The sequence below is a fragment of the Diuraphis noxia genome, unplaced genomic scaffold (assembly GCF_037042655.1).
Source record: "Diuraphis noxia isolate RWA-SAM2 unplaced genomic scaffold, SU_Dnox_SAM2 contig0001, whole genome shotgun sequence".
In the NCBI taxonomy this organism is placed as follows: domain Eukaryota; kingdom Metazoa; phylum Arthropoda; class Insecta; order Hemiptera; family Aphididae; genus Diuraphis; species Diuraphis noxia.
In genome coordinates, this window is record NW_028301711.1 from 8,779,732 (window position 1) to 8,797,827 (window position 18,096).

The following is an 18,096-nucleotide window of genomic DNA, read 5'->3' on the forward strand; positions in this document are numbered from 1 at the left end:
ATTTTACATCGGAAAAGTTTGAAATTGAAGCATTATTTCGACTAGTTATGCTGTAAACAGACACAAAAACAACACATCATTGTAAAATCAATACATTCATCACTTCTTACAGAATCTAAAAATGTAACAATTTTTATTTCATACTAAAACTCAATGTACCTACGATAAAAACAAACCTGAAAAAAAGAAAATGATTATCTTAGAAAATTAATTAAATTAATCTATACATATAATAAAATTTATCTATTTCTGTATCATATCTTCAAATATTCTTATTTATTACAAATATGCTTTTTTAAATGTATATTTTTTTAGGGCATAAATATATGCATATTGTAATTCATAAGGTTTGTAGTGTATACCTACTGTATACTTATCATTATTAAACGATAAAAATTTGTATTATCTTCATAAACGTGCACACTGTGCATCGATACAGTGCATGGAGCTTTCACAGTGCTTCGTTAAAATTTATTTTTGATTCACAAGTGACCAGTTGATATTTGTTTATAAGTCTTTTATATTACATTTTCATGTTTATTTCACGTTTCATGTGGAATGTATTGAAAAAAAAAAATAATAAATAATATAAACGATAAAGCCATGCTAGATTTGTATACTTAAATAGATATATAATCGTATTTTTCTCAAAGGTGAGCAAGTTAATGAAATTAATTAACTCGAGTTAAGTTCAGTTTAGAGTTAACAGTTAACGAATTATGAATTTAACTCGATAAGTTGAAAATTAATATGGAAAAAAATGTAATATTATAATCGTATTTTAATACAAGAAACACACTAAATAATATGTCTTAAAATACAATATACTACATAGTAGGTAGGTACATTCCCGATAACTCCTGAACTAATTACGAGAACTATAAATAAATACACATAAATTTAATAATATAATAAATTACTTTTTGTAAGTAAAATTCAATTTTTCGTATAATTGTTTTTTTTTTTAAATTAAATTTTTAGTGCATATTTCCATGCATATAACATAGTATTTTCACTGCATATAATCAGGTTCATTGTAAATGATTTGTATTCAATATATTACATGTTTTAATTCGGGTTTTGCTGCTGCAGCTATGGCCATACAGGAATTAAAATAGTAAATTGCATTCTCCTAGTAAATATTGATCTCCCTTTCAGGTATATATTTAATCTTTTTATTTCCATATAATTGATAATATATTATTAATATACTAAAAATATTAAAAAATAGGCTTTAATATATTGAATAAATATAAATAAAATCTTCTCATAATAAATAAACAATTAAACTAACTTAGTGTCCTTGAGTGATAAAAAAGTACAAGCATTGTTAACCAACCATTAAAACGCTTACAAATATGTTTCTGTAATCTAGAAAATAAATATTCTGTTGCCTATATTGCAATATTAATATTTAAAAAGAAAAATCCTTACTAATACATAGGTATAGACACATAGCATATTATTATGACAATCGGTATACATTTAAAAAATATATTTTAAGTACCTATCACAGTAAAATAATGTTTTGTAGTTTTAAGTCATTTTATTATTTTATTTTAGAACTAAACATAATATTATGATATAAAGTTCCTGAGCCGCGGCCGATTCGTATCCGTCAAAAACCAGACCACCGATGTTTCATAGCATTAATTATTAAGGGGGCGTTACACTTACATTTGTTGTCTTCGTCTTACTAGAGCGTAAAATATCAAATTTAACGCTCAGCAGATTACGTTTAGTTTCATTAGTATAAAATGAGAGTGAATTGACTTCTTATCAAATTTAAAGGTTAAATTATTATCTAGACAATGTCATAGGATTTTTATTATATTTTAATTTTAAAGTGAGTAATTAGTTGTATAAAAAGTACAAATAATTTACAATTTAAAAATATTTATAATCATCGATATACAGTGAAACCTCTAAATACCGGACACTCTCGGTCGCTTAAACGTCGTCCGCTATTAAGAGGGGAAATACAGTGAGTACACATTTCACCGTCCCCAAAATTCCGTCCGTTAAAGCAGGTTTCACTGTATTTTTTTTTTAAATTTAAATATTATTTATTAACTACAGGCTACTATATGATTTCCATCAGCCAAATAACATTTTTTTCATAATCTAAGTAAGCTATATCAAAATATAATACAATTAGGTACAATAGAAATACATTTAAAAACGGCGTTTACCACAGTACCTATAAAAAGGATTTTTTAGTATTTATACAGGGTGTCCCACAGAGATCTGACATTCTGACAAATGAAATAACTTTTGTTCTAATCAATATTTGAAAAAAAATTCCTTTAAATATAATTCATAGACACTTGCGCTACATTTTTAGAATACATTTTTTATTTTTTAATACTGATAATAAAAAACTTAAAAATTGATAAAAAATTTTTTGAAATATTCAATATAGCCAATTTGTAAATCTGACTTTTAGGAAAAATGTATACGGTAAAAACACTTATTTAAGTCAAATGGCTGATTTTTTACAATTTTTTTTAAATATCAATATTTTCGTTAAGTAAATTACGATCTAGTTCATGTTAGAAACCTTGTAATTTCAAATAATAATAAAGCTGTTTAAAAATATTTTATAAGAACATTTTTAAATAAGTGCATGCTAAAATAAAATTATTTTTTTATTGTATTTATTTTAATAATATGTGATGTATAAACTATAATTTATTATAATTTACCTAACGAAAATATTGATATTTAAAAATTTTTTAAAAAATCAGCCTTTTGACTTAAATAAGTGTTTTTACCATATACATTTTTTGAAAATCAAAATTTACAAATTGGCTATATTGAATATTTCGAAAAAAAATTTTATCAATTTTTAAGTTTTTTATTTTCAGTATTAAAAAATAAAAAATAAAAAATGTAGCGCAAGTGTCTATGGATTATATTTAAAAGAAATTTTTAAAAAATATTGATTAGAACAAAAGTTATTTCATTTGTCAGAATGTCAGATCTCTGTGGGACACCCTGTATAGTGACCAGCTTATTTTAAAGGCGGTCGGATATGAATTGTCTATTCTCAGACCACATTATGTAAACATTGTATTATCGAATATTTCATTTGACAATAATAAGTCAATTGGCACTCATCCCCTCAAAGTCATTTGTTAAGGTTGTTTCACACAAAACAAATGTTCAAGGTGGAACGTGATTTAAAATTGCCACGAACATTCGTTCAAAATTAAACACCTGTATTTAAGTAACGGTGTTCACACAGAAATAATCGTTTGGATGCAAGTTGTGAATAATCGCAAAAAAAACAGGATTGTTCTAGTCATATTTACTGGTGATAAGAATGCTGACTTTTGGTCTGAAGAGAATTAGGAAGAAATATTGGAGAAATGCTATTTAAGTACCATGACTATTTTGAAAAAAGATTATGGGTAAAATGTTGAAAGTATTTGTTTTTTCATAAAATGTTTATATTAGTATTTGATCTATATAATAAAGAATAAAAAATTTAAACTTTTATTGAGCTATTTATAAAGGCATAAGAAATATGCGATATTTATTAGGTTTTCAAAAATTATTGTAGATAAAAAAACATTTGAAAATTTAACACATGGTTCGTTATAAATTAATTATTGTTAATGGTAATTAAAAAAAAAAAAAAAAATACTAGAGCATAAATTACAATAATTATTAACAAATGTCTGATCTAAGAACTCAATATTTATAATATTTATAAACAAAAAAGTTATGTTTTAAACAAACTTTTTATTTTACACATTAAAGATGAATGAGAACAAATTCAAATTATAAAATTGATATTTCTATTTTGTACAATTAATATTTGATAAATTAGGTACTTATAATAAAATTGCAACAAAGAAATATTCTATATTATATCAGTTATGAAACATATTAAGTATTATTTCTACAATCATTTTGTTATTTTGAGATAAAATAAAAGCTTAAAATAATATTTTTTTTATATGAAATATTGTCTTTTAAGAGTAATTTAATACTTTTAGAATAAGTAGTTTTATAGTATTATGATTGGATTTAGTAATTTATAATGTGAACATAATTGAACAAATAAATTTAATTAATTAAAGTAATTATATTAGGAGCAAATAAACAATGCACTAAATATTGGATTGAATGAGATGAATCTTTTAAATTTAAAGAACAATCTACCACCTATATTGAGTCCATTGATCAAAAAAGTTTCAAAACCCATAACACATTGTTATTTTAAAAATAATAACAATATTTCAAATAACATTAAAGTTAATAAATGCAGATAAGTTTAAAGGTAACAATTGCTGGAGTAATATCTAAAAATTCACTATTTTTTTTTTTTTAATTATGTGTTTAAAGAAACAAACTTTAAAATTGTTGTTTAAAATTGTCGCTCTTTTTACATTAAGTTTTACCAATGAAATAGTTTCTAAATCATAATTAATTTTTTGGTATCCTCAATAATAATAATAAAAAGGTTTTAATTATTTTTATCAATAATACGTTATGTCTATTTATGCTAAACATTATGTAACAATCAAATTTTGGCCTAAATCCTTGATTTTATCTGACATTAACAATTTAATCTTTATAAAGTAATATTTAAAATAATATTATTTATAACTTAAATTAATTGAATCAACAATCAAAACATTGATTTTAACTTAGGTAGTTAAAATTTTTCTAAGTATATTACATCAAAAATTACAATTCACAATATACTATTAAATTATTATTTATAACAATTTAATGCCTTTTTATATCAATCTGAATTATACTCAATTTTCAGGTTTGTACTAAGTTAATTAACTAAAATTAGTTATATGAGTATAGCCCATACAATTTTCTCAACTAATATAGATAACAGCAAAATCATTTTTAAACTTATAACCTCATTCCAGTGGTATTAATTATTATAGCCAGTATACTATTATACTACTATCTATAATTATTAATCTAAACATTTACAAAAAATGGTTTAATTTTATAACTTGTAAGTTATTATTGTAACGAGTTACAGATTATTTATGTCACATTCTACGTATTTGCTTAGGTCAATAGAATGCAGAAACGTAGAGTACGAGCATATATATATTATTGCCATCACGCGATAGTCGAGTCTGAACCACTATGCAGAGACTATACAGAGATCTAAATGACACAAACAGGATCTAGTTAACAGGGGATCTATTTAACCACAAGGAACTAGTTGACCATAGGAGACCTAGTTGTCTCAGGATCTAAATTACTAGAAAAATACACGAAAATATTCAAATTTCAAAAATTTGAGAAAATAATTATAATTTATAGGGTCTTGAAAGTTTATGTCACAATATTATTATTTACTGATTTCTCTGCGGCATACCGCATACGCAAATACACAATAGCATTTTCAAAATATTTCAATAAATGCTAAGCTTTTTATAACACCGACCTATTCACACCATTCTACCGGACTACGTTTCTCAGTACAATATTAAATCAGTATTTAACACGAACTAAGATACTAAAGGTAGTCAAGAACTCAAGACTATAGCCATAAGTCATTCAAAGGAATTCGCGCTTTCAATAACATTGTTCAATTTTCAAAAAATTAAGGTTAACAGGTGAGTATAGTTAATTTTTTGTGTGAGGTAAGGGTAACATATTTAAATTTCTTTAATTTTTTAGATGAATATGAATTATTTTATTCTTTAGTTAGGTTATTTATTCTTAAATAAAATAGGGAATTTAAACATTTTCTATAATTTTTTATTTAGTATTTACCAATTTAGTCATTATAATGAGCTATAAAATGAAACCTTTGTAGGTACAACAATATAATAATATTAATTTAATATTGTTGATTTATTACTAAACTATTGTCTATTAAGAATATTTTAGATTGAAGAGTTATTTCAATGTATTTACCAATTTAGTCATTATAATGAGCTATAAAATGAAACCTTTGTAGGTACAACAATATAATAATATTAATTTAATATTGTTGATTTATTACTAAACTATTGTCTATTAAGAATATTTAAGATTGAAGAGTTATTTCAATGTACTATGTCAACATTTAATATTAATTAATAAATAAATAGTAAGACATAACCGTTTTATCATGAAAACTAAATACTGTCTTTTTAACTTTTATTTATTAAATTGTATGTTTAAATGTTACTGTAAATTAACTTGTTTGAAATAAACAAATTTAACATTTTAAAAACAATACAACTACCTAATTAAACAATTTATTATTACAATTTTAAAATTATTGAAGAACGAAAAAAGTTGTTTATTTAAAAATGAGGAAAGTAACTAGTTTCTATCTTTAAGCCAGGAACGATAAAAAATTTAGCTCCTTTTTAACAAGATGTAAACTAGTTCCTTTTTTAAGGAACTTTCCAAGCACTGGACAATATTCACATGTGTCACAACTCCCAAGTCTATCTCTAACTTTACCTATCATTAAAATTAGAACTGACATTTAAATGTTAAAAATAGTATATTTAATTTGTCTTTAAACTTTAATAATTGTCTCGGAGCAAAGAATTCTACCTCGTGAATCTAATAAAGTAATAAATAATATTAGTTATAATTGTTATTATACTGACACAAAACGAGTATACATTTTATATTTTTCTGATTTTTCTGATTTTCAGATTATTTTATGAGTTATAACAAAGTCAAATATTGTGTTAATTTATTTTAAGTTTAATACAATGCTAATCGAGAGATTTATTTTCCGTAACTTGTAATTTCTAATACAATTCAATATTTCAATACAAATTTTTACAATGAAAGTATTTTGTATCTTTTGGCAAAATAAGATTCATGAAATTAATATAAAATGTATCACAATGCAAGATGCAATATAATTGTATTTTTGATACTGCCCAACCCCGATGGTAACTAATTTAATAGTTCACTAAATATTCAATGGATCAATAATGAGTCTTTAGAAGAACCTCCATAAGGAACTTAAGGTAAATATGTATTATACTTTTGTACTATATTATAATTTATATTTTGAACTACAAAGATTTTAGTATAACAGACCCAGGCTACAGTTTTTAATTTACATTTATTCATTATTCGGTATATTATTTAATAAGTCATTAGTTTAAAAAATATTATACATTACATTAATATATATAAACTTAATTATAAAATTATTGCAATAATATCAAACTCAAAAATAAGCAATTAATGCAAGTCTTGAACCCTGATCATTATGTTGGTACCTATGCATTAATCTGGCAACATTATAATAACATAAAACTTAATATTTTGATTTTTGATTTTCATGATATGTAAATATAAAATAAATAACAATAAAACAATTAAATATTAATTATATATTTGTAAGTTTACATTGATAAATTTTAAAATTGTTTTTAATCATAATATTATTGTATAACTTTCAACTTGTCCTCTACACAGTGGACATCTGTAATAAGGTCGATGGCTATATGGAGGCATAATAGAATATCTTGTAAAGCAAGGCTCACAGAGACCTTGATGTAAACAAGGTAAAACAATTACAGTTGGCGGCGAAAATATACATATGTAGCATTGTCGCTCAACTATTGGGATGACTAAAAAATTAAAAGATTATAATTATCAATCAATAGTTGAGATTAATTTAAATTATAAATAATTACTATTTAGGTCTTCATTATAGATCCAATTTACATGTGGTCTAATAGCCTGTGACCTAGCCATTACATTTTGTTCATCATCTGAATTGGAGTTTTCTAAAACTAACAACAAAAAGGCGGGTAAGTCGTGGATGTCGCTCTGCTGTACAGTAGGTTACAAGTGGGTTACTGTAATGGATGGAATTAAATTTGAATCCAATGATATTATATCATTGTATACGAAAAACGATTCTGAGCGGAGACGGTTTATCTGTCTAGGATATATTATAGATTATTATTACTTATTAGTTATTATTAATACGGCAGTCAGTAAGTTGAACATTGCCGTAATTTTTACGTATTTAGTCAAAATTTGAACTTTAAATGCTTATAAATAAAAATTGTGACTATATATTTCTTTTATTTTTCGATTGCTATTGTAAAAATATATTATGAGCCTTGTATTAAATTTTGAAATCTTAGATATAATAGGAAAATTTTTTATGAATTTCTAGCATAAAATAATTTACGAATTTTCGTGTTTTATACATAATATGTTGTCAAAATTTGAACTTTAAATGCTTATTAAAAAAAATTGTGACTATGAATTTCTTTTATTTTTCAACTGCTATTGTAACAATATGTTAAGAGCCTTGTATTAAATTTTCAAGCTTTTCTGCCTAACAAATAAATTTTTATCGATATTAATTTAAAAAAAACTAATAATGATCGAAAATTTCAAATGCCTATGAATAGTTCAACTTAAGTCGAAATTTTTTGAAAATTTCATGGTGGATAGAATATACTTATATAAACATTCGGTGAAAATTTCACGTATTTATGGTCATTCGTTTTAAAGTTACATCAAAAACCAAAATCGATTTTGTCGAAAAATGAGTGTGCGTAAAATTTCCCGTTTTTCCGTTAATTTTTAGTTTGTTTTTCTCGATTATTAAGAAAAGTATTAAGAATTTTTTACTTTTGACCCCCCAAAGTACCAACTAGATTCACTTTCTGATCGAACGAGGTACTGAAGTCAAAAATCGAAGCATTTTTACTGCCCCAAAACGTGATGACAGACACACAAAAAAAAAAAAAACACACATCATGGTAAAATCAATACATTCATCGCTCCGCTCAGAATCTAAAATTATTTATTTTTTTATCATTATACATGTTTATTAAAATGTGAAAAAATTAAGATAAACAAATATGGCATTAGCTCAACTATAGATTAAGGGAACTAATTTTTTATTTATTTAGTTTTTAATCAAAATGTATTATATAACTCAACAACAGCAGTTACATTACAAAATATAGTTAGATATAATAAGTATGAATTAAGATTATAATTATCAATTAATAACTGAAATTAATTTAAATTATAAATAATTACTATTTAAGTCTTGATTTTGGATTTGGTTAGCCTGTAGTCTAGCTATAACATTTTCTTCATCATCTGAATCAGATGATACATCAAAAACTAAAACAATGACAATGATTTTTTTTTAAGTTTCACATTTAATATTATTAATTTCTTACGATTTGGAGGAACAGGTTGTCGTAGCCGTGGAGGCGGCAATAATCTTGCAAGAATTTCTTCCCGAAATTGATGATGTGGTAACTCTAACAAAATTGGAGATGGAAGACGTGGTGTATTCATAGGTTCTATATGAAGTGGTTGAGGTTGTGGAAAATTCACTGGTTGAGGTTCTGGGACATTCACTGGTTGAATTTGAAGTGGTTGAGGTCGTAGGACACCAAAATTTGGTGTTGCATGTCGTGAACAGACAAGAAACTCCAATACAGAATACCGCCCTTCATTTAATAGCCTCATTGCCAAATCTAAACGCCTTTGGTTGTCTATCCATACCTGCCGTTGCGGCTCTCTTATTTGTTCGCCATCAGTTACCGCAGAATAGTCAATTAGTATACCTCTTGAGTATGTAATTAGACCTTCTGTAAAATTACTAATAGATAATTATTAATTCAATTGAAGAAGCTTAGTTAAATATGTTATTTGTTAATTCGACATGCACCTTGTTTTCATTTATAGTGTATACCTAACAAAAGAATGAATGTCCACATATTATGTTCATACGTTTAAACATAAAATTTGTGCGATTTTGAAATTTAATCTATTTTATGTATAAATCACTTATTATTGAAATGTTTGGCACAAATGTCTAACACTAACAGTGACCTATCCTTCAAAAGTATCATATCCCACGAGAGAAATACCCTTCTACTATCACTGACCTTACTCTTTTTTTATTATATTATATAGGTAAATACATAATATTTTAAATAATTATTTAAATTTAATAATAAATCATTATTGTTACTCAGAAATATCCACGGTTCTGGGTGGTTCTGTTTCCCATATGCATGCGTAAGTGTTGATGGCTGACTTCCAGTACATTATTAGTGCGCCAAATTGTATCATTCACCGATAACATATCTGCATTAACTCCTATTATTCATAAAAAAAAAATATAATATTTAGTTAGTGTTATTAAATATTTAACTGCAGACTTTTATATTTACAAACCTTGTAGCCATGTCGACCGATAATAGTCAAAAAGTGCATTAAATTGTCCTCTATTTTTGCCTAAACTTAATTGCACATTTTCGCGGTAGACATTTTTAATACTTTCAAAACCCTCCATTATTAAGTTTTGTGGCAGAAGAGGTAATGCCATCAACAAATGGACAATATCGTAAGCCACTCTATTATGTGTGCATAATTCTGTCAATCCTAAATCCGTATAGAAACATGGTAAGTGTTAATGATTAATCTCAAAATGTATAGTGTCGATTATAAGTCATTATATCCACATTCACTATTTTTTAATGTCTAATATAGGCAATACAAAAAAAAAACAACTTTTAGTTCTAAAAGTATAACACATAAATAATAATGAATAATAATAAAAAAAAATTAATTAATAAGGATACGCTTATATAGTTTATACTGTAGGAATATAAATTTCCAAGGCCCACAACTGTGTAACATAACATAGGTATAGACGGTACATTTATAGTGTTTTATACATTATGTTACAGCCAAAGACGTTTAAGTAAATTTTACTACCAAAAGTCATTGTTTAAAGGTCTTCTCAACATATCATAGTCGTATGTTATGTAAGTATATTTAGTATTGTTACAAGTACCTTCTATCAATATTTAATTTGTATAATTTTTAATTTAAATTGATATGGGTATTAACTTTTCAAAACAATATATTATAATACCACAATTATAACTTGTATATAGCATGATTTGAATTCTCGATACTCTGATAGTCTGATACTTGAATACTTATCAGATAAATACAGTAAATATAATAGCTTACCAATATTTCCAACTTTTCTCCATACAGCGTTCGAAGAATGAAACCAACATCCTCGTATCACAGTGTTTGGAAATAGTGATCTTATGGACGCTATTGCTGCCCTTTCAAAATCAATAACAATTGTTTGTGGTTGCCATTCCGGTACTAAAGTTAGGATTTTATTTAATAGTGCTGAGTATGCACATTCTGTTTTCCTAGACATGAGTGCAAATCCAATTGGAAACCCCTAAGATAAAAATATTTAATACATTTAAATAGGTAAATTAGCTATTTTATTATTGAATAGGGTCCCTAGTATATAATTGCAAACTAAACTTACAGTGTTAAATGTTATGCCCATTATGACATACAACTGTTGGCACTCATTACCAAATGATGGTGCACTTGCAAATGTGCCATCAAACAAAAATGTTGTACCAGTTCTAAGTATGCTGCAATTTTATTATATATTAGTATATTGTTTAGTTAAAATTAACAATATTTTGTGTTTACTTTATAACTTCAGGTAAAATAAACAGTAAAATAACTCCTTCCTGTGGAGTGTTACCAATTATGCAGGAATACAAAGTTACATCATCAACTTTCGATAAATGGTGATAATCTCCACTGAGTTGATGATGGAACTCAGTCATTGACCGAGGACTTACTGGCTGGGTCTGACGTCTATGTCTCCGCATCGTTCTTTGATGTGAGACAAATCCACCAACGTGCACATTCACAAATTCTGCTGAAGCACATGTCTTAATAACATTAAAAAATTTTATTAATTATAAAGATATTTAATTACACTCATTTTCAAATTAAATTAGAAAATTAGTCGGTTTAAATTTTTGGATCTATTCAATATTGTTACCAGTGTTTTTTTAAGAACCTATTATAATATAATCTAATCTTTTAGTATTTTTCCAAAAACGTTAAATAATTTTTGCTTTGAATTAAAAAAAAATGGGTGTCAGTATCAAATTACTGGTTTTATTTTTAGGTGGATACCAATACATAAATACCTCATAATTTCTTATTATTTATAGTTGATGAATTAATAATTAATAATAAATCATTTATTTTGATAAAATGATCCTGGCAAAGCGTATAATTTCTAATATAAATTTATTATTGTTAATTTAAATCATAAACATTAAATAACTACAAATTATCTAAAGGATGTCAGTGCAATATTAGTTTTCTCTCGGACTCAAGCGCAATGTAGATAAAAAATCAGTCACGTAAAATTGTTTTTAATTATTTTTTAGTACCCTATTACAACAATTATAGAGGATAATATTTTCAAGGGTATTTTCGTCGGTTTTATATTTTAATTTTTATTATTAATTTACTTAACCCTACTTATTGTCTATTGAATTATTTTGTGATGGGTGATTTTACTCAAAAACATAAAAAAAAATTATTTCACGTGAATGAGTTTTCTCTTTGTGGCATGGGGGCCAGAGAGAGAAAACAAACAGTGCGTTCACATCATTTTAAATTCAGAAAGAGCGCTTACTCATAATATTATTTACATTTCATACCTATATTTTCAGGAGACAATAAACGTATAACAAGAAAATATTTAAAAAAATATATCATATGATAATTATTTTCCAATTAAGTTCCTCGCTGTATTATATAAATATGTAATACTTACTTCGTTATAAATGACTCGAAGAGATATTTGTTCAGCCTGTGCCCGTTGGTTACAAATATTTTTAAAATTATTTAGTGCCAATTGGTTTACTGGATGTGTTTCGTGGCATGTAATCAGAATAACTTTAGACGTGTCATTATTAAACACTCTGCCTTTTGCTCGACAACTAAAAAGAAAATAATATTTAAAATATAACCATAGGTAGGTACTAATAGCACAGCCATTTAGAATATACTTAAAAAATACAGCAAGATCACTGGTCAGCATAATATAGTTATATTAAATTAATACTACATTACTACCCACCAGGATGACAATGACTTTTAAAATCGAATTTATGACTTCTAAATATTTAAATATAAAAGAAAAAGGAAGGTATTATGGGTACCTATTTGTATAATAAAACATAAAGTTAATTGTTTTAAATTATTAAATTTACCCAGCTCTCCAGGATGCACAACGAACCGTAAAATGCATTTGACATTGTCGATTTTTCCAGTAAGTGTATCCATCATCATCCTTAAACTTTCGTCCTACACCTCTGGAACCTCAAATCTCTCAAATGACTTTTTCCATTATAAAATTATAATTTAATATGTTTTATTATGAAAATGTATTTATTTTGAAACACTATACCGCATCAGTGCATCACTCATCCAACGTGCGTTCTACACTGGACTAAAATACAACAGTCAACAACTACGATGATTATTGATTGACGAACGAACGATTAATGCGGGTTATTAAGATTTAACGTGATTTAATATTAGTATTAATCTGGAAAAAGGTGTACTTTATTGAATACCGAATACTACGAAGTACGAATTTAGCTAAGATATTTAATGTTTAATAATATCTTTATAAGGGTACCTAATTTATGGTTTCTGATTTACTGATTTCTGGGTAACTGAGAAGTTCTTTTCTCGGGTTGACATTATTTTAGATTTTACAATGATGCGTTATTTTATATTCTGTGTGTATACAGAATATAATATGTAGGTTGAATTAATTATTTTTAAATTAATAAACTGCAATTATATTTTATTGATACATGATTAATAAGATTTTATTAGTGAGTACCCAGCTAGTAGGCACAAAATGCACAACGGAACATAGGGTGAAAGTTCCATATAACGTGCGTGATAATTTTGATTTACCAACTTTTAAATCGTATTCTAACATTTTTAATTATTTTTACATCATAAACATTGCCTTTATAGAACCCCATTAAAAACGATGGTAGACAGGTTACGTACGATTTTGAAAGGGATTAATATTTGCAATTCTATCTATTTTTTTTTTATTATAATATAGTATATTGAAAATAATTAAAATTGAAAACCTATAGGTATATTGTATTAAATAAAACTACGATTTGATTAGTATATTATGTATATAAGTACCTAATTAATGTTTTTTCCTATATTTTTAATTTAATTCATATTTTTGAGGAACTGATTTAGGTACTATCTATAGTCTTAAACTTCCGTAAAATGTTTTTCTAAAAGCTTGTTACTTAATACAATTAATCATGTAATAGGTAATAATATATAATATATTATTATAATAATTTAATATATAATATTTTTTGTTTTAATAACCAACTTCATAACACTATGAAGTTTTAATTTAAATTGTCTAAAAAAAAATTCATATTATTTTTTTTGAGATTAGGTATTGGGTTTCAGTAAAAACTGCTTATAAGAAACTAAGTTTCAACTTTAAATTGTATAGAAATTTTACACTTTATATTATTAATTAGGTACAAAATAAATGGAAAGTTTTCGTGATATTATCAAAATTTAAAACTTTTAATTGTATACTTGCGTTGTAAAAAAAGCGGGAAGTTTATAAGGCACTGATGTACATTAGGTGTCTAGACTTTAGAGAAGTCACTGTAATAGTGTAATGGATGTGTTCAATTTTAATTCAATAATATAAAATCATTGTACACGAAAAACGATTCTAAGCAAAGATGGTCTGTTAGCTTAAAATATATATTACAAAGCATCAGGGCTACGGGGAGGGTTTAGGGGGTTCACCCCCCCCCCTTCAACAAAGTAAAAAATGTTAACATTTCTAGTACGATTTAAGAACAACCATTTAAAGTATAGTTACCGAATTAAATAACGTATACTATTGTATTTTATATTAAGGCGGGGTGTTTCAATCACTACAAACCACTGTTACCGCTTACAAAATACCTACATTTATTAAAATGGACCAAGTTTACACAGAAAGTCTAGATGACCTAAGGGGATTTAGTTGACAGGGGTACTAGTTGACCCATAAAGATCTAATTAATCCCGGGGGATTTAGATAACCATGGGGATCTTGTTGACCGGGGATCTAGGTGATACGTCACCTTTGGATTTACTTTAGGTATAATAACCTACTTCATGGATAATAATCATAATAATTAAATTATTCAACTCGTACTCTGCTACTCCTGTGATCTTCAATTAACTATCCTTCAGATCAGGGTTACTCAGGTGATAGTATACTGTATAACATTATTATTATTTAACCATTTAATAAACTCATACGTTACTATATCATGTTTAATTTTATTAGGTTATGAACAAGTCTATCACCTGAGTAACCATGTTCTTGAGGGTAGTATATTAAAGATCACAAGACTATGAGTTCAACAATTGAATTATTATGATTTATCTATGAAGTAGCTTATTAGTAGGTTATACCTATAGTAAATCCAAACATTAATGTAACTTAAAAATGTAGACTCAATTGTTGTCCAATAATCTCTACATAGCGCCATAGCGGTTCAAATTGAACTGTTATCTGATGATCTCTACATAATGTTTCAGACTCGTCTGTCTGGGTGCATTGCCAATAATATATATACTCATACTCTAAGTTCCTGTATTCTGTTAACTTAAGCAAGTTTCTGGAGTGTGACATAAATGACGAGTCATAAATCTGTAGATTGTTACATTATTCATAAACTATTATTATGATTTTAAGTTTGTTGTTATTTCGTATTAGTTGTTGGTTCATCAGTTAAAAGCTGAATGTCCGTTTCACATATTTGTGTTTAATAGTTTTATAACATTTATCACTTCGGAATGAGTTAAGTAATTTAATGACTTTTAAATACAAATATTTTTTTTAAAATTAACTTAATTAATTAATTGAAGTTAAATTAATAGTATTAGTTACCTTAATTTAATCTTAATAAATGTATTAAAAATGTAAATTTTAATTTAATTGAAAAATATATACTTAAAGTTAATGTAATATACTAAAAAAATATTGTTAACTTGCTCGGCCTTGTTATTTTCTTTGTGTACTATTTGTATGAATGTAACTAACTTGATAGGTTTTATGTTCAGCTACATTCAGATCTTCAACATCTGGTTATAAAAATATATAAAAATATTAGTTAAACTTACTATGTCTTAACCCGTCAGAAGTCGTGTATGAGCGTGGCGCTCATTCCGTTATTAGTTTAGCTACCACTGGTTTCAATTTAATTTTTAAATTGTTGAAAACTTCGTATACCTTATGCTATCTTATCTAGGCCCTTTTCTAAAAATAAAATAACCCGGTCCTTAGTCTTGTGTTGAAATGACAATAGATTAAACTTGTCAGTTCTGATAAAGTGAGCGGCGTGCTCATACGCGACTGTTGGTGTATGTATTTTTCTCGTATAGTTTTTTATATGTATATACATTATTTTTTTTTTCATCTCCAAGTATATTTTTTTAAACTAAAGCTATAATTAATTATAATGCATGTATTTTAATTTTTCAACTCAAAATATGATTTATTATTTTGCAATAATTATTATGTATGTATTTTTAAATTTTTATTTCAGAGATTTCTATCTTAGTTTTTTAATTGTAATACGTTTTGACCTAGTATTGTAACTACCATTTATTAATAATAAATAAATAAAGTGATCCTAATTAATTATTCATAATAAAATTCTCATTTACAGTTCGATTTACAACATTAATTAATAAAAACTGGGAAAGTGAGCGCCGCGCTCATACGCGCCTAACTGTGTTACTAACATACATGCGCCTACTGACGGGCTAAATTATTAATTATAGTCTAAATAATTCAATAATTTAATTATAAAAGTAATCATTACCTTTCAAGCATTTATTGACAAAAATTGTTTGACCACTGAACATGCTGCTTTACCATGTAATCTTGGTTTCAATGTCTTTGAATTTTGGTAAACGGTCAAGAAACTCTTCGTATTCAAAAATGGGATACATCTTAAGTTATATTATTAATTCTTAAAATCTAAAACCAGATTAATTCAATAATTCAATATTATTCATAAAATATTACAGAATATACAGTGAAAATACAAAGTAGTTCTTAAAATTGTTTATCTCGTATCCTTGTTATGACAAGGTTTACAGCTATCAACATGTATATTTTTTGTATATGTCTGCAAGTAGTTGTGAACAAACTCAACATTTTGAAATGAAGGGAACAACTAATTATGTTGTTATTATGCAGTATCTCTAATGTCTATGTTCATATTCTGACTTCTATAAAATAGGAATCAATGTATTATCAATGACATCATAAAACCTATGGTTATCCAATCATTATACAGATGCATTGACATCTAGACTTTTAGCTGGGCACATCATCACTTGACCTGTCCGAATGCTTCTGAAACGAGAGTTAAATCAAATAAATATTTTATACTCAATGTAAGAGTTTTTTGATGTTTTTACCTCGATTGTAATAACAGTTAATGTGGGACAGATTACCAGCAGCAGGAACCATGTCAAATTGTCGACCATGTTCAAGCCATTTTTTTATTATTACAATAAATTTATCACCAAGTATATCCATAAAAATTGACGGTTAATTATTCAATAAATGTTTAATCTAAACTATTTTACAAAGAGCTACTATGATCGAAAAATTGTGTTTTTACTTGTATACCTAGTTAAACGAATATTTTTTTTTTGATACTGTAGGTATCTAGAACAATTTGAAGTGTTTTAAGTAAAGGAATTTAAACGACAGTAGATCACACACGTGTGTTTCATATTTTTTAAAACATCAAGAACATTGTCACAATTACAACATTAATAACAAATAAATAACAATTTTTATGATTTTAAGTCAGATTAAATATTATTGATAATTTAACTTTATGAATTTTTTTATCATTTGAGTCTTATCTTTTTCATTAAAATAATCATCGTCTTGGAACATGGTTAATATTCTGATAAGACCGTGATAATAACAGGAGCGTCTAAACACAGAACTGAACCGTGACCGTTTTGCGCATGCGCTAGTAACATTTCATAAATTGAAATCTCTTATCTGTTATCAGGTTATTACAACCATCTTATCTTATATCTATGATTACAACTTTTAAAAAATAAAAATCGTTTAATTATATTCAAATAATATTGCAATTTTGAATTTACTTGTATTAAATATACCATAATGTTGGTCTATTTGCATACATTTGTTTGAAA

At 25.9% G+C, this 18,096-nt stretch overlaps 1 pseudogene across 1 annotated transcript; it reads right to left on the reverse strand.

Moving 5' to 3' along the window:
- Window positions 1–7,322: 7,322 nt before the first annotated feature.
- LOC149059439 (uncharacterized) lies at window positions 7,323–17,775 on the reverse strand (annotated as a pseudogene). Its single transcript, XR_016189362.1, has 13 exons — window positions 17,338–17,775; window positions 16,734–17,272; window positions 13,056–15,990; window positions 12,617–12,782; window positions 11,467–11,714; window positions 11,294–11,405; window positions 10,975–11,200; window positions 10,171–10,377; window positions 9,965–10,092; window positions 9,162–9,578; window positions 9,016–9,102; window positions 7,644–7,742; window positions 7,323–7,577 (listed from the first exon to the last, which is right to left on the reverse strand). The product of XR_016189362.1 is annotated as an uncharacterized LOC149059439 (transcript).
- Between the last annotated feature and the right edge of the window lie 321 nt (window positions 17,776–18,096).